The sequence below is a fragment of the Alexandromys fortis genome, unplaced genomic scaffold (assembly GCF_014885135.2).
Source record: "Alexandromys fortis isolate MF-2015 unplaced genomic scaffold, M_Fortis_MF-2015_v1.1 scaffold_35, whole genome shotgun sequence".
Classification (NCBI taxonomy): Eukaryota; Metazoa; Chordata; class Mammalia; order Rodentia; family Cricetidae; genus Alexandromys; species Alexandromys fortis.
This window is the reverse complement of record NW_026067913.1, coordinates 3698925-3722092: the sequence shown is the minus strand read 5'-3', so window position 1 is coordinate 3722092 and position 23168 is coordinate 3698925. Positions and strand designations below refer to the sequence as shown.

The window sequence follows — 23168 nt, the reverse complement described above, 5'->3', positions numbered from 1 at the left end:
TGGGGAGAAGAAACAAAAGAGTTCCAAGGCACAGTTCTTTGTGTTGGGGAAGTCGTGGCAGCAGGAACTTGAAAGAAGCTTATTGTGTTCCCATCACATCATCAGAAAGCAGAAAAAGTCTGAAATTAGAGTTTTTAAAAACGAGGTTTGACCAGCCCATCGGTGGCCGCGCACGCCTTTGATCCCAGCACTCAGGAGGCAGAGACAGGCTGATCTCTGTGAGTTCAAGACCAGCCTGGTCTACAGAGCAAGTTCCAGGACAGCAGAGCTGTTATCCAGAGAAACCTTATTTCAAAAAAAGAAAAACAAAACAAAAAAGGTAGTATAGCCCTGAGGGTCTTACTTTAGAAATAAGGTGAACCTACCTCATGATATTATTAATACATATAAATATATTTATTTGGCATTGATATATTACAATTAGATAAACATAATGTCTAGACTTTAAACAGATTGATTTCATCACCACCGCCACCCCCATTTAAAAATGAGTCTTGTATTAGTTCGTAAAAATTTAGGTGCAATATCTAGCATTAAAGCTGAAAGCAGAAACTACCTCAGAATCATCCCCTTAAGGTAAAATTAAAAGGCGAAGGAGTGATCATGTAGATTCGTGAAGGAGTTTACTAGCATGTACAAGGCGCTGGGTTCAATCCTCAGCAGCGGGGAGGTGGGGGGGGAGGTGGGGGAGGGAGATGGGCGGGGGACGGGATTTCCCAGGTGAACATAGTAAGATTTCAGTGCTGGGAGCTGGGGTGTGTGGGACGCAGCTTCATTGGTGGAGCGTCTGCCTAGCGCACACAGGACCCTGCTTTGGGCCCCTGACAGCAGATAAAGCTAGCCATGATGGTGCACACTGTGATCCTAGCACCTTCAAGGTAAAGATGGGGAGATCAGAAGTGCAAGGGCACAGTAAGTATGAAGATTGCCTGCGTGAGCTATGTGAGAGCCTGCACACAAGCACACACACACTCCCCGGGGCGTGGTTTCCACTAGTGATGCACGCCCATAGCCCCAACACTAAGGAGACGATGGCAGGAGGACAAGAAGTTAAAATTGTCCTTCCCACATCGAAAGTTCATAGCCAACCTGGCGACATGGGAGCCTGACTCGAGGAGAAAGGACAGGAAGAAGGGGAGGATAGGTCAACCGAGGAGATATTAAGTAAAATTGTTGTAGACTAAATGAAGAACTCTACGTCATTCCCAATGCGGGGGGGGGGGGGGGGGAGATGTGCTGAGGTTAGCTGTTCCTGCTGTATTTTTAAAAAATTAAAGAAGAAAGGAAGGAAGGTGTATTCCCAGGGATATGCACAAACTGGGCCCTGGGCTCTGGGAATCCCACAAAGAACAACCCGTGTTTCTTTCTTCTCTCCTAGAGTCTATGTGTGGAGAGACTTCAGAAACTTCCGTATCATAAGCTGCAATGAAGCAATGAGCGCACAAAAAGGACACTAGGGGCCTCCATGTCTGGTTAGGACCTCCCCCCGATCCCCGCATCTTGTATGCAGATTTTTCATAAAACCTTTATCTTAATGTTTTTATTGTTGATTACTATAGACGGTGACCAAAACTTAGCGACACTTTAAAAGATTAAGAAACATTACCTACGTCTTAAAAACACTGGCCAGGTGTGCAGCTCTTGGCCTTTTTCCCTACCTCGACTCATAATGAAGTCACTGTTTGCGTCTAATTGAAGACACAAATTAGGAAGAATAATAAATCCATTCCAGGAGTGTCTTCGGCGTGGTGGGAAGCGAGCCTCTGTTCAGCCAGCGTGGAAAATGGAAAGGGCCATCAGCGGTGTCGTCACAGTGCTCGATCTGGGCTTTTAACCATCAGTCTCAGCTCCGTGAAGCCCACTCAGCAGGGGCTGAATCGCTCATAAAGACAGCTGAAGCAGAGGGGTCGGCTCTGGCCACCTCTTCTCATTCTCCCAGTGGCTGCTCAAGGTCAGCTTTGTTCTGGAAATCTCCATTAAGCAGCAGAGCCGTGCTCAAACGGAGTCTTTCCAGGGACCCTTGAGGGAAGAGGGGCATTAAAGGAGCCCGGGAGTTAGTCACACAGCAAACCGGAAACAGTGAATAGAGATGATCAGAGGGAACGGCCCGAGTGAGTGGCACAGAGGACAGAAACTACGGGTGGGGACTAATTTGAGAAAGTACTGGAAATCCAAGTGTGGGTGTGTGAGATGTATAAAATGAAGTCATTGCAGGGATTTCTGCAGGAACTTCTCTCTCTTGGCTCAGAAGGCAGAGACTGGGAGCTGTGCAAAACTATCAGGAAGTGACCAAGCGAGAGTAGAAAGGTACAATGGCAGCACAATCAGAACTAATGGCCAGAAGCAATATAGGGAGGAAAGAGAGCTGAGGTCACCCCCCTTAGTTCCTGCCACTTCACTGGAATTCCTGAACATCAGCTACAAGCGTAGCCTGTTCAGAACAAGCCAAGGGCGCAGGGTATAAACTTAGTGTTAGGCATCTTCCAAATGAGGAAACTGAAATGCGGAGTGGGGTTAATATGTATATTCATGGATGTAGCTCAGAGGTGCAGTGCTTGTCTAGGAAGAGGGAGAACCTGAGTTCTTTCCTAGCGCTGTGTTTGGTGGAATGTGGAGAAAAAGGGAGGGAGGGAGGGAGGGAGGGAGGGAGGGAGGGAGGGAGGGAGGGAGGGATGGAAGAAGGAAGCCAAGCTTACCTAGCTGAGAACCGCAAATCATTCCCTGCATTCAGATCAGTTTGATTCAAACCTTCCTCTCCGGTGGCAGAGTACCCCCTCCCAAACCCTTTGGTCTTAAGAGAGTCCCGAGGTGCTTGCTAGCATATAGATCACTGCCTTACCCCAAAATATCAGAATCAGTCTCTCATAAAGGAAAATCAAGTTCCACTCAGGACAGCGCATTCAGGCCAACAATATGATTTTTAAAAAAGAACCTGGGTTAGCACTTCATTCAAGGAGGACCCTATCTCTAAAACCTCTGTCTGCTTTGCATAAGAGCATGCAGAATGCACACAAACCGAAGCAGACACTGTTGTGGAATACTCTTTTAAGATGTGTTACATTTGTTTATACTGTGGAATATTTGATTAATGATGCAATGGTGTGATGCATTCTTTTATATTGCATTTGTTTAACTCTGTGTTACTTTGCCTGTCTAAAACACCTGATGGTCTAATAAAGAGCTGAACAGCCAAAAGTGAGGCTGGAGAAAGGATAGGAAGGGCTGGCCGGCAGAGAGAGTAAATAGAAGGGGAGATCTGGGAGTGAGAAAAGGAGGAGGAGTTAAAGGGCCAGCTACCCAGCAAAACAATAAACCATGGAGTAAAAGGAAAAGAAAGGTGTCCAGGAATAGCGAAAGATAAAAGCTCAGAGGCTAGAAACAAGCCAAACTCAGACTGGATATTCATAAGTAAGAATAAGACTCTGTGAGAGGTTTATTTGGGAGCTGGACACCCCCCCAAAAGCCAAAAGAGTAAAGAATAACACAGCCAACAACAAAGATGGTTCCTGTGTGTTAACACCGTCACCCTGTGAATTCTATCTGACTGCCACATGTGAATTATTCTCCTGAAATATTATGAACATTATGAAATTCTCATTGTTTTTTCCTATCCTGCACGAACTGCCTGGAAGATGAGATGCAAATTAACACATAACATAATTATAGCTGCTCCCACCCTATTCAGAAGTATTTTTCTTTTCCAACAGACTCAGGTAAGTGACCCTTATTTTGTTTAATTTACAACATCCTATTCTAGTCCTGGAACCAGGAAAGAAAATGAATAGCCAAAGCAATTCTAGGAAGTAAGGACGTAGCTGGAGGTATCACAACATCCAAATTCAAGCTAATTTTGGAGATATAATGATTTGAGGGGAAAAAAAAAAAACCCGGTGCTGCCAGAAAAACAGACAACTAGCCAGATGGAGCAGAACAGTGGACCCGGAAATAAACTGGCAAAACTATGGTCATTGTGCTGGGTACTTTTATGTCAACCTGACAGAAATTAGAGTCATTTAGGAAGAGGGACTTCAGTTGAGAAAGCTCCCACACCAGACTGGCCTCTGAGCAAGCCTGTGGTACATTTTCTTGATTGATAGTTGATCTTGATTGGTGGTTAAGGTGGTAGGGCCAGTTCACTGTGGGTGGTATCACCCATGGGCTAGTACACCTTGGAGCTATCATAATCCAGACTGAGCAAGAAATGGGTAGCAAGCCAGTAAGCAGCATCCCTCCATGGCCTCTGCATCAGCTCCTGCCTCCAAGTTCCTGCCATGTGTGAGTTTCTGCCCTGACTTCCCGCAGTAATGGACTCAATGAGAAACTATAAGCGGAAATAGACCCTCTCCTAGCCAAGGTGCTTATGGTCATGGTGTTTTAGCACAACAAGAGAAACCTAACTAAGGCACCCATCTAATTTTTGATAAAAGTACAGGGAGGGGAAAGATAGCCAATTCAACAAACAGTACTGATAAAACTGGATATTCATTCACCAACAGAAGAATAAAATTAGATTCATATCTTTCACTTTGTGGAAAAAAATAAATTCAAAAGACATCAAAGCCCTTAATTTAAAACATGAAATGCTGAAACTCTTAGACAAAAGCATATGAAAGAGACTTCAAGACGTCGAGGTCAGCAAAAGCTTTCTGAATAGAAAGAACTTCAATAGCACAGGATCAACAGATGGGGGAACATGAAATTAAAGTTGCTGCACAGCAGAGGGAAATATCAGGGGAGCACACAGACAGCCCACAGAATGGAAGAAAATCCTTGCCAACTACACTTCAGACAATTCAGAATTTGTTAATAAAAAAGAACTTTGGAAATTCAATGCAAAGGGAGTAAAACTGCCAATCAACAAGTTGGCTAATTAATTGAACAGATAGTTTTATAAAGAAGAAACACAAATGGCCAATAACTACTTTTTAAATGTGCTCCAATTCCTATTTCTCAGGTAACCTCAAATTAAAACTGTGTTGAGACGCACACCACTCCAGTCATAAAGAAATCCGAGGGGCTGGGGAGATGGCTCAGTGATTGAGAGCATTGCCTGCTCTTCCAAAGGTTCTGAGTTCAATTCCCAGCAACCACATGGTGGCTCACAACCATCTGTAATGAGGTCTGGTGCCCTCTTCTGGCCTGCAGGTATACACACAGACAGAATATTGTATACATGAGAAAGAAAGAAAGAAAGAAAGAAAGAAAGAAAGAAAGAAAGAAGGAAGGAAGGAAGGAAGGAAGGAAGGAAGGAAGGAAGGAAGGAAGGAAGGAAGGAAGGAAAGAAAGAAAGAAAGAAAGAAAGAAAGAAAGAAAGAAGTGATTAAAAAAAAGAAATCCGACAACACATGTTGGGAAGGGTATGGGAAAAGCAGAAACATTGTTCAGCACTGGTGGGGGTGCAAATTAATCAATACAGCCATTATGAAAATCAGTTTAGTGATTTAAAAATATAACTACCTAAGACCCAGCAATTCTACTCCTGGCCACACACCCAGAGAGCTCCACGCCTCATCATTTGCATAGAGACGTTTGCAGGTGCATGTTGACTGCTGCTCTCTTTACTAGAGCAAGGAAATAGAATACAATAATATAACCATCAAGAGGTGAATGGATAATGAAAATTTGGTACATGAGGACCTGAGTTCAAATCCTCTGGAGCACTCATGAAAATCCATGCCTGTTAACCCAGAGTTGTGGGACCAAAGACAGGAGGATTGATGGCTGGAGTTTACTAGTGGCCGGCCAAGCTCCAGGTTCAATGACTGTCCTTGTCTTAAGGGAATAAGGTGGAGAGTGAGAGAATAAGACCCTTGATGTCCTTCTTTGTTCCCTGTGTGCATGCATGGGTGTACACACCTGCATACATGCATACTCACATGCCACACACATATGCCTCATACATACCCAATAACAAGAATGGAATGCAAAGCACAGAACATGTATTATTAACCCGGGGAAATGTGAAAATATATAAAGTATGAAATCATTCTGTACCTCCTTATCTTTTTCTATACCCTCAGTAACCCCCTTCTGCCTTCATGTTTTTTTGAGTTTTCTTAGATTTATCTATTTATTGTGTGAGTGTTTTGCCTGTATGTTTGTATGTACACCATGTACCTGCCTAGGGATGGAGATCAGAAGAGGGCATCTGATATTCTGGAGAGCAGTTTCAGATGGTTGTGAGCCACCATGTGGGTGCTGAGAACTGAACTGGGGCCTCTCCAAGAGCAACAAGATCTGCCAGCTGCTAAGCCATCTCTCCAGCCTCTTACATTTTTCTTTTAATCTAGATTCTACATATGAAAGAAAACATGAGATGTCTGTCTTTCTGGATCTGGTCTCTCTCTCTCTTTCTCTCTCTCCCCCTCTCTCTCTCTCTCTCTCTCTCTCTGTTTTTTTTTTTTTTTTTTTTTTTTTTTTTGATACAGGGTATCTATTGTGCATACACATTTTCTTTAATCACTCATCTACTGATAGACATCCAAGGTCATTCCATAACTGGCTGTCAGGAGTAAGTGCTACGGTCAACACCGACATGCACTCAGCATCGACACGCAGCTGCCTCTGCAGTCAACAGGACATGCAGCTGCCTCTCCAATACGCTGTGCAAGATTCCTTCTGGCAAATACTCAGATCTGGTAAAGCTGGATCATTAGGTCTATCTTTAGTCTGAGGTACCCCCAAGCTGATTTTCACATGGCTTCACCAGCTCAGAGTTCCACCAATAGTGCGAAGGATTTTTCTTCCGCACTCTTGCCAACACTCGTTGGGCTTTGTTTTCTCGTGACAGTCATTCTACCCAAAGTGTGATGCAATCTCTAAGTCATTCAGAAGTGCTAAGGATGTTGACCTTTATTTTTCATATATTTCAGAGACATTTGAAAAGTTCAATTGCCCATTTGTTAATTGGATTATTCGTTCATTGGGGCATTTGATTTTTTTAGTTTTTTACGCATGTGCCTATTAATCCCATGTCTGATGAATAGTTGACAAGGATATTTGCCCATTCTGTAGGCTATCCCTTCATGTTGGAAATTATTTATTTTACTCTATGGAAGCTTTGGATCTGACACAATTCCATTTTTCAGTCCGAAGTCAGAAAAGCGAATCCATAACAGCCTCAAAAAAATACATTGTAATAACTTCTCTATATTTTTTCATAATTGAAATTTGTAAATGTATTCCCTGCCCTAAAACAAAAATTTTATTCTTTTGGTACTTAGTTCTCACTCATTTTTTTTGTCATATTTCCCCAGAATCTCCCTGTACTCATGGTTAATTTCTTGATTTTGTCTTGATTTTTTTTTACTGAAAATATTCAAATGTCCACATGCATATTTTTATATAACCTCTCTACTTGGGCTTTCCCCAAATGATAAAGGTAACATGGGTCAGATAGAAGGGGACAGGTTCAGAGCCTTGGTTGATGAGTGGTGAGCATTTTCATCCCGTCCTTCTGTATGGTGGTTAGCCAAGAAGGTCAAATAGAAAATGAGTCACAGTTGAGAGTTTATTGCTAACAAGCATGTAGGAGGCACACGGTCTTGTTCATTATTCTATTTCGGATTCAATATTAACATGTCTTGGATCGTAATGCTTCCTCTATTGTTTCCACCATTAGCATGGTGCACCCAATGGGAATACTGGCCCAACACTAATGAGCTATTCACAGGAGAAGCAAGGGCAGGGTACCAGGAGCCAAGGTAAAACAATTAGAGGGAAAGGGAGATGCTTGGCTCCTGACCTAAATTGAATTGCTTTTAAGAGACAGAAACAGATTTTTTAATTATGTAATCTCTTTGTTTCTCATTTCCTTTAAAATGTAAAGGTCAAATTCCCCTTGCAAATGCTAAAGGCCAGATCTGATATTTATTGTCTGTGATGACTGAGTTGACTAAAGCCAGAAGCGCCCATCTAGCCAGATGCAGCAAAGCTTGTCTTGTTGCTGTTGTTTCCTCTCTGTCATCATCCACAGTGCTATTTGGAATAATTAATAACTGCTGTCTCTTTTCCCTTTGTATCCTTTTGCATCTTCTCAAATACTGTTCTATGGTTGGGAACATGAAAGAGTGTTTCCCTAGCATGTGTGAATTTCTGGGTTCAATCCCTAGTACAGGGGAAAAAAATAATTAAATAAATAAAACAAAACACTGTCCTAAGAGACACCATTCCTACAGAAAACGTGAAGACATCCCCACACACATACAGTAGGCAAGCCTGAAACATCAGACAGTCTCATCCTTGTCTCGACTTTGCCAAATACTTTTCCTCTTTTCCTTTGCCATGTACATTTCTTTCCCTGCCGCCCTAACCTCTGCGTAATAAATTAGAAGCCATCTGAGGAATGATGGTGGCCTAGGAATACTCTAAAACACATCTCTATGGAGAGAATATCAAGCGTTAGGGGTGTGGGGCTATTGCAGTCTGGGTGACCTTGGAGGCACACAGTTAACTGCCTCGCTCTTGGCAACATCTATCAGCCTCACAAGGATTGAGCTCATTCATTGCTGGGTGCTAGTTTTCCTCTGAGAGAAAACATTCCATCTTAGAAGGAGGCTCCTTAAGATACCTGATATTCTCAACAACAACAACAACAACAACAACAAAATTCCATCTTGCAGAGAAGTTTGCTGAACTGGGGAGCTAAACAACTCAATCGCTTTAGGAAGTTCCGGAAACTGAACAGAATCGTTAGGCCTCTCCCTCCCCAAGCATATATGAGCATTAAGGACTTCTAAGAGACACTCGCAGACACGCTGAGCTGCCTCTAAGAAGCTCAGACCAGGGTAACTGCCTAAAAGAGACTGAGACCAGTCAAACTGCCTGTAAGAAGACAACCTTATAAACCTCCAACCTGTCCATCTGGCTTCAAGTTATGGCATGGACTCCAGATTCCAGCTTTTCTAGCTGTCCATGCTGCTCTGGGCTTTTGGTGATAACGTTGTCTTGAGTCATCTTCACTCCCAATAGAACTCATTGGTTCCTTACAATGGACTTTAGGAGTAAGCGACACCTGACTTTGATTTGTCAGTGGTTTCCTATCTAAGGTGAGTGGATGCTTGTTCACATCTTCTGAGAAACAATGCCACACAACCTTCACCCACATCTCTGCCTTTCTTGAGCAATATAGCACCTACAGCAGTAGTCTCTTAGCTGGACTTTGGTACTTGAATTAGCCTGAACTTGTACTTGAATAAAGTCCGCAGCCTGAACTTTTTCTTAACCGCACCTGTACATCCTTGGTATCTCCAACTAGGATGTAATAACTGGACATCGATTTCGCTCCCTTGTATTGTCTCCCCATTGCCAGTGTCTGCCCCCACAGAGATCTCTGTGAGACTCTCTCAGTAGCCCCAGTGATCTGCAACTCCAAGTATCTGCACACTATACTTTCATCTCCCGTGCTTGACAGTTCACTCTGGGGCCAGCTGCAGTCCCAGAGTGCAGTGGAGATGATATTGGGCCAGTTTCAGGTCTTGGGAAAATCTGGAACTTCCACATTGGAGCCCATGGGGCTTCTGACATCCTGTGGAGGAGTCCCTACTATCCTGGTATCCAAATTTTGTCTAATCTCTAATGAGCCAAGAGTCAAGTGAGTGACAGCCGTGGCCTCGGGCAAATCTACACAACTAACTGTGTAAATACTGAAAAACTCTAAGAAAATTAAGGTTTTTTTTTTCCTTCAAGCCACTAAATTTTGGGTTTGGTGTACAAGAGAAAACAAATGCCAGCAAGTACATTGAACAATGAAGTGCTAAGGTATGAAATTTGTCTTCAAAACAAATCTTTCTGCAGATAATTCCCATGCCTTCATGGACACCTATAGACGACTGGGTGTAGCCACCAGCCCAAGCGTCACACTCAATACCCTCAGTTCAATGGCATTGCTTTCACACGTACAGCCAAGCCAGGCGATGGTTAGACATACCTCGAATTCCAAACTTGGAAGGTGGAGGAAGATTGGAGATTTAGCGCCAGAGCATCTTCCCCTACACAGTGGATGCCAGTGGATGCCAGCTTTGACTACATGAGATCCTGTCTTTCTAAAAGAAAGATAGACTGTTAGCTGAATATATAGTCACTTCCTGACATACATACTCAACCGGATCAATAATTTTGGGTGTGACTACAAATAAGAATGCATTTTAATTAGATCCTCAATTCATTCTAATGCAAGCCAAGTTTGAAAGCCACTATGCTAGTCCATTTAAAAAAAAATACATCTAAAGCCTGGCAGAGGTGGCACACACCTTTAATCCCACCACTCAGGAAGCGGAGGCAGGCGGATCTCTGGGGATTCAAGGCCAGCCTGGTCTACAAGAGCTAGTTCCGGGACGGGCACCAAAGCTACAGAGAAACCCTGTTCGAAAAACCAAAAATAAATAAATAAATAAATAAATCTACTTCAAGTAAACTATTAGTGTTTACGTCTCTGAGAATTTGTTCTACTGATGACATGTGAACATGATGTTGGTTTTTAATTATATGGGTTGTCTGTCTTGACATCTTCAATTCTCTAGATGTCTTCAGCCAGATTCTCTAGTACTGACTTGTCTAATAATGTAATATCTGAAAGCACGAGTTCTTCAAAATCATAATGATCATCTCATCCTAAAACTTTAACCATTACTCTATAAATTAACAAAGGAGATTTAGGGTCGGTTCTTTAAACAGATGCTAAGGTATCTTTACTGTAATGTTTCCAGCTATTGTAAATCATGTATATAACCAATAAGGATATTTCAATCAATATCATACCACATAAAAAGTGGTATATACTATTCAGCCTTGATACATAGCAAGCTATATCATCTAGGTTTGTGCAATCACACTTTGATGTTTCTGCAACTGCAGAGAAAATATACACTTGCCTTCATGTTTCTCTCTTTACTAACTAAATATTGCTAACATCAAAATTAAACTTATTCTGGTTAAAATCCTCCAAAAGAGCTACCTCTATATTTGCACAAAATTGTCTATGAAGAATATGAAGAAAATTGTCTATGAAATGGCTTGTTGATTAAAGGCACTTGACACCAAACCTGATGACCTTGATCCCCAAAACGCACATGGTAAAAGAATAGAATCAACTCTTGCTAGTTGACCTCCACTTATACTGTGGCCTATGTGTGAACACACACAAATAAGTTAATGAATAAATGTAAATTGCGTGTGTGTTTGTGTGTGTGTGTGTGTGACCAAATTGATCACACACAACTAAGTGATGAATAACTTCCTGCCAGGGCTCCACAAACTAATGAGAAAAAGACAAGCATAAATATTGGGAAAACAATTTAACAAAGTAATTTCAAAATATTATTGATATATTCTTTTTCATATTTTACAGTGATCTGCATATTAAAACCCAGACTATGCTAGCAAAAAAACTGGATGGAAATTAGAAATTGGTCAGAACTTAAAAACTGAAAAGTAAACAGGGCCTCTCAAGTAAGGTAACCAAAGCCATGGCTGTACTCCTCAACACTTAGAGAGATGTAAGTGAAGAGACGCTCTGGAAAACAAAAACTTAGAGCGAAAGAGACATATTGGAGCAAAGTGTAATGACATCTATGTGGGGTGGAGGGGAGAGACTGCAATAACGAAACCCACTGCTTCGCATGCTTGCTTTAATTTTAAAAACGTGAGCTTTTAGCTAGGCGGGACACGCCTGTTATCCCAGCACTCTATAGGCTGAAGCAAGAGAATGAGGAATTCAGAGTCATTCTCTGGATCACAGCAAGCTGGGAGTCAGGTTGAGAGACATGAGTCTGGTCAAATAATTGATAACACCAGCAACAAAACTTTGTAACGAGAGAGAGAGAGACAGAGACAGAGAGAGAGAGACAGAGAGAGAGAGACAGAGACACAGAGAGAGAGAGATATCAAAGAAAGATGAAGGCAAAGGAAAATAAGATCTGTATTTCAAAACAATGGAAGTGCAAAGAAATATGAAAACAGAACACGGAACAAGATAAGAGACTAAACGTGCAGAAGTCAAAGGGCTTCAGGCTGGATGCAGAGCTGCTATTTTACAGAGACCCACAGAATATAAAGTGACATGGATGGATGAGATAAAAGGAAAGTAAAAGGAAATACAGGAGGGGAGGGAGGAAGGCGCTGTGCTGGAATTACAGGCGTCACATGAAAGACGTTTAGTGCCAGGGCAAACAGGGGCACTATTAATAAACATGTATAAGGCAGTATTAATAAACACGTTCCTTGGGGCCACATTAATAGTCAAAAATGTAAATTCTGGTCAGAATTCCTCTGAAGTACATGCTAGAAGTGATTTTCAATGCCGGGGTATATTTTCAGTAAGTCAGCAGTTGTAAGAGACTGGCAGAGCCTCCCTGCATTCTTACAAACCAAGCAGGCAAAGTGTGAGCCAGGCCAATGCTGTAACAAATGCCTCGTACGACCAATTAATGGTAATCACCTGACCCAAATCACATTATGCACCCACAATCAAAAGGCTACCTCTCAAAATATTTTTTATTGGATTGATTTTTTTTTTTTTTTGGATTTTTTAGAGACAGGGTTTCTCCGTAGCTTTTGGTTCCTGTCCTGGAACTAGCTCTTGTAGACCAGGCTGGCCTTGGACTCCCAGAGATCCGCCTGCCTCTGCCTCCCGAGTGCTGGGATAAAAGGCGTGCGCCACCATCGCCCAGCCTCTCAAAATCTTCTAACCTTTTGTCTTAGAAAAAAACTATTATTAGAATCTATTTAGAGATAACAAAAATAAAAACATGACTTAGAAAAGAATACTAAAAGACACTAAAGGAAAATATAAATAAACTCTTTAAATAGTAACAATAATGTAGCAAAATTAATTAGCCGAGCATGTGTGAAAACAAGCAGTGAAGCAAGTTAGGGGTAAATGTGAGAAAGAAACGCGAGAAAGAAAGTACTGAAAGGAAGCAGGGAAGCTGAAAAGGTTAAAGCGGCAGAGAACCCCCAAAGACGGCCTCCGGAAAGAACCAGTAACACGACAAATGTCTTTTAATAATCTCATGCATGTACACAATGCTTTTAGAATATACCCACTCCCCACTACCTCCTCCACCTCCTCTGGACTCCCACACACGCATTTCGCCCTCAACCTCGACTTTGGCCGTTTTGTATTTTAACAATCCCCTGACTACAATGAATACAATTAATATATGCCACAGGTTCAGAGACATCTACTAGAGGGTTGGCCACCTACCACGAGCCAAAGAAAACTGACTCTACAGAAAACTAACTCCCTGCTCTCTCCCCCAGCAGTTCCGCGGGTATGGGTGGAACCTCACGCGCTCCTCCCTGATCGGTGATGGGACGCTGACTGGCTTGGCTTTGTGCGGGTCTTGGACAGGCCCTCACAGCTGCTGTGAGATCAAGCATGACCGTGCCCTGTCACGTCCAGAAGACACTGTTGTGCAGCAGCCCCCTCCGACCACTTTAGAGTTGGAGGCGTGGAGCAGGCAGGGGTGATAACTGTGGCTCCATGGAGGGCCAAAAAATTCCAGTTACTATATTTCTGTGCTTTGACCAATGCACAAGCAAAACATCAGCTCGGTGAGTTTCTATATTAACTATATTCAGCTATTAAAAAAAAAAAAAAAAGACTGGGCGGTGGTGGTGCACGCTGTTAATCCCAGCACTCAGGAGGAAGAGGCAGTGAGTTCGAGGCCAGCCTGGTCTACAAGAGCTAGTTCCAGGACAGCTAGGACTGTTAACACAGAAAAACCCTGTCTCGAAAAACCAAAAAATAAAATAAAATAAGCTTCTTTGATGAAGTGTGGGAACTGAATTATCTATAGGGATAAGGGTAGATACCGAGAAGGCACTTTGCTGCTATGCCCACTTAGCAAAATGGCAGTAACAGGGTCTCCTCCTGTGACCACGATAGCCACAGGTTTCTCTGTCAGGTTTACAGTGCCAAGCCTGAGTTCCCGCCTGTGGAGTGGGCCTTAATTTAATCAGAAAGCTGCTGGCTACTCCCACAAGGTTCATTCCACTATTACATTCATAGGCATATTTTGCAAGGCTAGTTGGTGTAGCTCCCAAGGGTAAGACTAATGATAACTCTCTCCTCCCCACCCCAACCCCATCTTGTGTAGTCCCTGTCAGCGCAGTGAATGTAAGGCAAAGAAAGGAACGGAATATTAAAACCTAAACAACTGGCAGAATATAACGGCTGAGTAGAAGCAAACGCTACGAAGCTTCACAAAAGTGAACTCCATCGTGTGAAGGTGACAAGGACAGAAACTGGTGGCCGAGGTTCTACTCCAGCCATCTTGGCCATCCCTCCAGTCCTAACCAGCCATCTCTCCTTCTAATGGCTTCATCTTCCTAGGGATAAGCTCTCAGTAGCAATTACTTTTCTTGGGGGTAGGGGTGAGGGGGGACACTTGTCTTAAGGAATCGCTTTCATTTTTATTTAAAATATTGTTCCCTCAAATGAAAAAGAAGTAAAAAATACTATAACTTAAAAACAAGAGACAAGGGCTAGGAGATGGCTCAGAGCTTGAAAGCACTGGCTGCTCTTCCAGAGGTCCTGAGTTCAATTCCCAGCACCCACATGGTGGCTCACAACGAACTATAATGAGATCTGGTGCCCTCGTCTATCCTGCAGGCACACATGGAGGTAGAATGTTGTATGCATAATAAATAAATAAATCTTTTTTTAAAAAAGCAAGAGACAAGTTTGTGCAGAATCTAATAAGGAAAAAAGAACAGAAAAACACAGAGGACTAGACATTCAGGTGGGAAAATATTCTTAAATAAAAGGTTGAAACACAGGACTGGGAAAATAGTTTGATAAATGAAGGGCCATTTCTGAATGGAGACAGAGGAGGAGAGGAGGGGGGATGGGGTGGGAGGAGGGGGGAGGGGAGACTGTGGTCTTGATGCAAAATAAATGAAAAAAAATAATAAAAAAAAGTGCAGCTCTCACGCACACATCCACCTATGGAGGCTATTGCAGAGATCCACAATACATCAAAATGCAGAGAATGAGTGAGTGCGGGGTGCCCAGCCCCACCTGACACTCTGTAATGCAAGCTCAAGGAAAATCACAGAAGGGAGGGAGAAAAGATTGTAAGACCCGAGGCTCAAGACGCCTGTGGGTAGACAGCACCCTCTAGACTCGACAGAGAAAATACTTCAGAAGCTACCAGAAAACCTCAAATCAGCGCAGCGGACCTGGGTGGCAGTAAGCAGTCACAGATGGTGGACACAGGGACAGATCAGGAAAGTTATGACGGTCCACAGCTAGCAAAAGGACATCAGCGTCCTGGCACCAGGAAACCTGAGCTGATGTCTCCTGGGATGGTCACTGAGAGAAAAATCCTGGACTATACGGTGACTGCCCGGTAAACCAGAGACCAAATGGGCTAGAGAATTGGTCGCTGTCTGGGGCAAGGAAAGGGGAAGGGCGCCTGTTCCGGGGCAAGCTCACTGCTGACAGTGCAGGTCGTTCACAAAGAGCGCTATGGGGCCCGATCTCAAGGCAATCCTCAGCACACAGACCACATGCTCTCCGCGTGCAGTGGAGCCTCCGTTCGTGTCAGGCGCTACTAAGGACTATCAGTTTGCCCTTTGCCAGGCATCCGTTGTGCAATCTCCTGTCCACGGTGTGCCAGACACGAAACCCTTCTTGAGATCCTTAAACCTTTGTGTCCGTCTCTGTAAGGGCAGGTGATGATGTGGTGCAGGTCACATGTGAGAGACTCAAAGGCCTCCTGCGACCATGAGGACAGACAGCAATCGCAGGACATTTATTACAAGATAGACAGTGTTTTAAACATATTAGAGCACTCAGCCATCAACTCTCACACACTCTGTGTAGGTCTAGCATTTTCCCTTCAGGAATGTAAGGACTGCAGATGCAGAGAAGTTAGGGAACCTGCCCAGAGTCGTTCAGCAGCAGGTGGCAAGCTGAGCCTTGGACCCCCATGGTGTCCCAGAGTTTCTGGGACACACTGTCACTTCCTATGTGTGTGCAAAGTTAACGTGAATCAGATTTCTCCCTTTAAAAAAAATGCCCTTGTACCTGTTTACAAAAGAGGCTAAAAAGCTATACTCCAATCCTAATAATATTTTTAAAAGATTTAGCTTTTTATTTTATGCACATAAGTATTCTGCCTATGGTATGTATGTGCACCACATGAGTGCCTGGTGCCTTCAGCTGCCAGAAGAAGGCGTCGGATCCCCTTGCACTGGGATCACAGACAGTTTCTAGCTGCTGGGTAGGTGCTGGGAACTGAACCCAGGTCTTCTGTGAAAGCAGCAAGCAATCTTAAGCATTGAGTCATCTCTCCGAGCCTCTAGCAATGATTACGAAAACACTAAGAGCAGAAGCTGTAGACCAGTGTTTGCCTAGCGTGTATTGGGTACAGTCACACACACCTGCAATCCCATCAATTCAGAGGTAGAGGCAGGTGAATCAGAAGTTCAAAGTTATTCTTAGGAACATAGTGAATGGAGGCCATCGCAGGCTACTTGAGACTTTGTCTTTAGAAAACAGTTCTGGGGGCTAGAGAATGGTTCAGCGGTTAAGAGCATTGCTGTTCTTGCAGACAACCTGAATTCGGTTCCCAGAACCCCTCACAGGATGGCTCACAATTGCCCGTGACTCCAGCTCTAGTGGATCTGATGTTGCTAACCTCTGTGGGCACTGGCACTCAGGTGAAGATACTTGAATACACAATATACACAACTATATATCATTAATAGCAAAATAAACCCTTTTTTAAATTCTCTAGATAAGCTGTTGGGTTATGCAAACTGGATCCAGCCGGTACTCAGAAACGGCTGATTAGAAATAACTCTCCACAGCACTTAACCACCGTGGCGTATCTGCACGGAAGAACTCCGCTCACATGGCAGGTGATTGGCGCAAGCAAGGGAACTGGACACGAGGCAGCTTCGAGCTGTAAAATCGTCCACTAAAGGTAGCTCTCTGACGTGAAGTCCCGGTTGGGGGCTGATTCTTGCTGAATTAGGAATAGCCTCATACCTTAAATCTATACTCAGGTTGTAGACAAAATGGAAATTTAGCTAATATATTAAACGCTGTGCATGAGGATGGGGGCCAAACTTGGTGTCACCTCTAGGGATGCAAGGGTGCTGTGACTTCCATGGCCACACAGGCTTCCATGCGCTTCCGGGTCATAATGACCATTTTTAAATGAACTGAGTCACAAAGAAAATTAAAGGCCTCATGTACTTACCATTTTCCTATGGGAACACAGACTCGGAAAGCTTTTCACTTGTGTTGGGAAGCTAAAGTGGTTTCCCATTATGAACCCTTTCAGCAAACTGTATTTTACTTTTAGGGTCCAATTACTTCAGACAGAAACAGATATTAGCTTCCGAAGATCAATTATTAACAAAGCATGGATGTTGGTAGGGGGAAAAATCACTTAAAGTATTAGAAAATTTTCCAAATTTAGAGACCAGAAAGGAGTCCGGAGTTTCCTGTTATGTGGTAACTCCTGCCGCCTGGTGGAGCAAAGGTGCTAGTGCAGCCAAACCGCATTTGGCGCTTGATGGGCATGATGACGTAATTCCCTGTTTCCTTTCCGTGTGTCGCTCCTTATTTCTTTAGGAATTGCATCCGTTGTTCACTGAAAGATTCCTAAGGAACCTGGGTGGATTTAAATGTTCACTCAAGAGCTACAGGAGCAATTCTCCAAGTCGGTGGGCAACACAACGGAGAGTAAAACAGTGACACATGCCCCAGCAGAACCACAAGCCCGGAATAAACCGCATCTCTTGAGTTTTGCTGTCCAACACTCTAAAAATCAGCGATAAAGAGAACTTGGCTAGAGATAAAACTCCATAGCTAATTTTGTCAAATCACAAGATTCACAAATAAAGGACAAAACTCTACCGCCTGAGTCACCTAGCACATGGAAAAATCTTCCACTGATGATCTGAAATGAGATCATGGTTTTCTTCCCAGAGAGTTTGGGGAGGACAGATGACTAAATATCGTGTGCCTCTCTCCCCGAAGATATATGGCTGGTGGGCTATTTCTGTTTCTACCTTTCTCGAATCATCAGCACCTGATACTTCTAGCACGGGGCGCTGCTCTATAAATCATTTCTCCTTCAGTTTATCAGGGCTTATGTCACCTGCGTATGCTACAGGGAAGACGGCTGAACGGTAGCTTCCCTGGGCTGACATTTACCAGTGTCATACAAGAGTGCAGACGCCAAGCAAGCAGGCACTTTCCTGACTAAATGCCTTTCTTTGCCATAACTGTAGTCTGCAAAGGATACAACCCCCATCCCCGCCACTGCCCAGAACAAAGCCAATGGACAGAAACCCTCACACATACCAGGCCATCTGATGTTGTGACCTCAAGTAACAAGCTGCGTTAGGAACAGAAGGGGGCCACTGCCCAGCAGTTTAGAGGCAAGCATGGATTATCTATCTATTTCATGTGATACCATACATGCCTGTATTCATTTTTTTTGCATATGTAGGCATGCTCATGTGTGTGCAGGTCCACAAGTGTGCAGAAGACAAGATAGACAGTGGGTGTCTTCAGCTGGCAGAATCTCTTGATGAACCTGTAGATTGCCAGGCCTCCTGGTCTAGCTAAATAGCCTGTTGCAAGGATTCCCTATTCTGCCTCCCGAGTGCTGGAAACCAGCGTTTACGTGTGTCCTCATACTTTTGTGACAAGTGCTCTCTTCACAGCCAAAGCAGACTTTCACTAGGATCGGTTGCCACTCACTTCTTGCCATTGTACACATGATGAGAAATCTGATTATGCTCCACAGATATATGCAATTTCTATGTGTCTGTGTTTAGGAAAAAATCAGTTTTTAAGATTTAGGGGAAAGTTGATAAACAAAATCTATGATGATGAGTAAAAATATTTTTAAAGAATTTTTTTAAAAGATGGGAACGAGAGTAGGCCACCCTTTTCGTCAAGATGGCGCCGAAAGCGAAGAAGGAAGCTCCCGCCCCTCCCAAAGCCGAAGCTAAAGCGAAGGCCTTGAAAGCCAAGAAAGCAGTGCTGAAAGGCGTCCACAGCCACAAAAAGAAGAAGATCCGCACATCGCCCACCTTTCGGCGGCCCAAGACCCTGCGGCTACGAAGGCAGCCTGAATACTCCCGGAAGAGCGCGCCCAGGAGGAACAAGCTTGACCACTATGCCATCATCAAATTCCCCCTGACCACCGAGTCAGCAATGAAGAAGATAGAAGACAACAACACACTTGTGTTCATTGTGGACGTCAAGGCCAACAAGCATCAGATCAAACAGGCTGTGAAGAAACTCTATGACATTGATGTGGCCAAAGTCAACACCCTCATAAGGCCCGACGGAGAAGAAGGCCTATGTTCGGTTGGCTCCTGATTATGATGCTCTGGATGTTGCCAATAAGATCGGAATCATCTAAACTGAGCCCAGCCGGCTAATTCTAAATATACACTTTTTCACCATAAAAAAAAAAGAATTTTTTAAAAAGAATTTCTATGTACTAGAGAAATCGTTATGGGACAAGAGTTGAGTGGATGAATCACAATGGACATCTCCAGGGACTAAATGAAGAGTAGATAGAACAGAGCCATTCCCAAGACAGTGGTTAAGAACCATCCTTGGAATCAGGATGAGGACTGCCTGTGTATCATCTATACTCCTCTGGTGCATAAATATGCAGCAAAGGGCTTGGCCTAATGTTGAGAAAACACAGTAGATTCCACATGAGCTGAGCTAAACCATCACAGGGAAACATAGATAAAATGATTTCTTAGCCCAGCATGGGGCAAAACGAGGCCATTGTTAAGTGGAGCTATCTGTAATAGAGAGGCTTTTATGTGATGCCAAAATCATCAGGCTGATAGTGTTCACTGAGTGGCTGAACACTAAAGAAGATTAAAGGGACAGCTGGAGACAAAAATACAGTAGGTGTTTTTGATAGGGCCTGGTAGTACAGTTTAGCAGTACTCTGTGCTCAGCATGCATAAGGACCTGGATTCAAGCTCCCACACCACACACACATACATACACACACACACACACCTGTCAGGGCCAGGTGCGGTCAATCACATGCCTTTAATCCTAGCACCAGGGAGGCAGAAGCAGGCAAATTTCTTTGAATTCAACTCAAGTTTAGTGTACAGTGAGTTCCAGGTCAGCCGTGGCTACATAGTGAGGTTCTGTCTCCAAAAAATAAAATAAAAAATCCACCTTCCGTGATTATTCAGCCCTTGTTTATTCAGTGTGCTAGTTACAAATGTCTGTGTTGAATCGCGTGTATTTCCCATTACTGATGAAGACTTACTGTTGCTAGAAGATGAGATGACTCCACAGGTAAAGGTGCGATGACCTGAGCTCAGTCCTGGAAGCGAATGGTAGAAGGAAAGACATCTGCATGTTGTCCTCTGACCTCCACTCAGAGCGGTGCACACAAATAAATAAAGGAACTGTAGCGTTTTTAAAGTCTTCGTCTACTTAGAAAGTCGTAAATATTAATTCTGCTGGATATTGTTAAATAAGACACCTCAACTGGGTGAAATTTATCTTTTCTAAGAAAACAGATGCCAGGTGGTGGTGGCACACGCCTTTAATCCCAGGACTCAGCAGGCTCTTTGTGAGTTGGAGGCCAGCCTAATTAACAAAGTAAGTTCCAGGACAGCCAGAGCTGTTGCACAGAAAAACCCTGCCTCAGAAAAAAAAAAAAAAAAAAAAAAAAAAAAAACAGAGAGAAATAGGAAAGAAAAGTATTAGAAGGCATCTCCTGGAACTCTGACCCAATATGCCACAGATTTTATTTGTGGGTTGGTTGGGAAATATTGGATACCTATTTATTCCAACGCAGTCAGGTCAGGTCAAAGGGGAAATCATTAGTCACCAGGACCTTTGTTCCACAGGTAAGTTTAATTTGTCTCAAAGAATGCATAGCTATTTCAACAGCTGAACTCATTTAAAAGCAATGGTCAAAGGAACTCACGGCCATGCTCCAGCTTCAGCACAATCCGGGAACCACGTTGCAGCAGCAGCCACTGGCTAGCCTTCACCTCGATGTCCCAGCACCAAGTCACTGCTTCTAGAGGGCGCTGCTCCTCTGTCTGTCTACCCTCTTTCCTCTCATCACGGGATGCCTGGGGCCTTTGAATGTTCCTATCCATCCTTTCTAGAATATAGCTGCTCATTGACCGCCATTAATTATCCTTAGATGGAAACTTTTGTATAATACCAAACTATTTCATAGATCAGCAGGCCAGTCTTCAGACTTGGTAGAAGAGAAAACTGGGTCACACACCTTTGCTTAAGGAAGAGACCGACACTGGCTGCTTAGTTCAGCAGAGCAGCAAATGAGAGGATGTGAAAACGGTCGCTGACAGGTCTAGTCTCCTGGGTTGAGCATTTGGATATTTTACTCTGGATAGGAAATTATTAACAGGTTTTAGTATAGGGATAGATCAGAACATAGCCTACAATGTTAGCTACATCATTATCAAATCTATTTTGTGATTACCTTCCTAACAAAAGTTGGCTTTGCATATTCTAACACATGCCCGATTGGCAGTCATCACTTTAATAATTTATCCATAAGAAATGCATCAACCGGGGCAAGGTGGCACATTCATTTAGTCCCGGCACTAGGGAGGCAGAATCTTTATGAGTCTAAGGCCACAAGGTGAGTTCTAGGACAGCCAAGACTACATAATGAGACCCTGTCAAGAAGAAAGGAAGGGGGGGGGGGGGAGGGAGGGAGGGAGGGAGGGAGGGAGGGAGGGAGGAAGGAAGGAAAGAGGAAGGAGGAAGAGAGGGACGGAGGGACGGAGGGAGGGACGGAGGCCCTCCACAAAGCTATTGATAGTTTTGTGGAAGGGCTTGCAGGAGATGGAGGTTTTCCAATCCAGTAGTCAGTTTCCTTCAGCAGACTCAGGAAGACTCTTCCGTGTTACAGACACCTAATGATACAGACTTAGATTCAAAAGGTGCCGAGGGAGAAGCAGGTGTAGCTGTCGCTATACAAGCTGAGTAAGCACAGCAATTCTGTCTTGCCAAAAAGCCTGCAACAATAAAACAATAGCTCCCTGAAACCAAGCTGGACTGTTGGACTGTAGATGCCAAATGGACCAATCATCACTCATTTCCATGAGTGTGTGAGGAGTGTGCACGGCACTCAATAAATAAATGTAACTGGAATGCCCTCTTTAAATGAGAAAAGCACTGTACAGCAAACATAATGCAGAAGTCTCTGGTCCAAAGTCAGATCACAGTGAAATTTATTTATTTTTTTTTTTTTAGTTTCAGGTAGAGCCATGTCTAAGCACCTGTAATAGTTAGCTAACCAATCACTAAGCATACCTAAGCATTGGCATTCTTCTACAAATCCCTAAATGTAAGATCTTTCTTAATTAAGAGCAGCTGTGAATTGAACCATTTCACAATTTATTACTCAGGATCTTAGTTTCTTAACATCCCCATTAAAATACAGAACATAATTCTGGGTATCATAACCCAGGATTCAATGAAAACATTCTCTTCAGTTAAATGATATCGTCCTACCATTAATATTTCAGCAACTTGATAGCTTTTTTAATAGGAATACTTCCTTGCTGAAAAATATATATTTGATAAATCAGTAGGCTTAATGCTCTCATTAAAAATAGAGTTTTAGAATTAAACATCATAAGAGCCCAAGCATGACAGTATAATCCATGCCCAAGGAGGAAGGCTGTGTCTGACACTTGCTCCCTACACACCTTGTTAGTTCCTAATAAATAATTAATGAAGGGCCATCTCATCTAGTTGCAGAACTTGAGCTATCAATTCCATGCCCGTGGTCCCCAAACCTGAGTCTCAGGATTCCAAAATGCACATTACCCACTGTCCATCTTCCCGGGAAAGTCGTGAAACATCAAAGATACATCTGACCCCCACAGTGGCAGCGCTGGTATCTCCTTGGAGCTGTTAAAACCAAAAACTTTCCTACAGAATGGAAGGCAGCATTTTATCACCCCTTCACACACACACACACACACACACACACACACACACACACATGTGCACACACACACACGTGTGCACGCACACACAAACACACATAGTGTTTCTATGCACGTTCAAGCTGAAGCAGCACTGAGTTGGGTGCTCTTGTTTCTGTTAAATTTTACCTCTTCACAAATGTTTCCCAACATTTAACCTATGAGCATCT

The 23168-nt window shown here is 43.4% G+C and overlaps 1 long non-coding RNA gene across 1 annotated transcript; it reads right to left on the bottom strand.

The window, feature by feature from the left end:
* Window positions 1-1556: 1556 nt before the first annotated feature.
* Window positions 1557-21612, bottom strand: LOC126499546 (uncharacterized). Its single transcript, XR_007591104.1, has 5 exons — window positions 21480-21612; window positions 20952-21382; window positions 20283-20339; window positions 9929-10043; window positions 1557-2019 (listed from the first exon to the last, which is right to left on the bottom strand). It is a non-coding gene; the product is annotated as an uncharacterized lncRNA (long non-coding RNA).
* Window positions 21613-23168: the final 1556 nt, after the last annotated feature.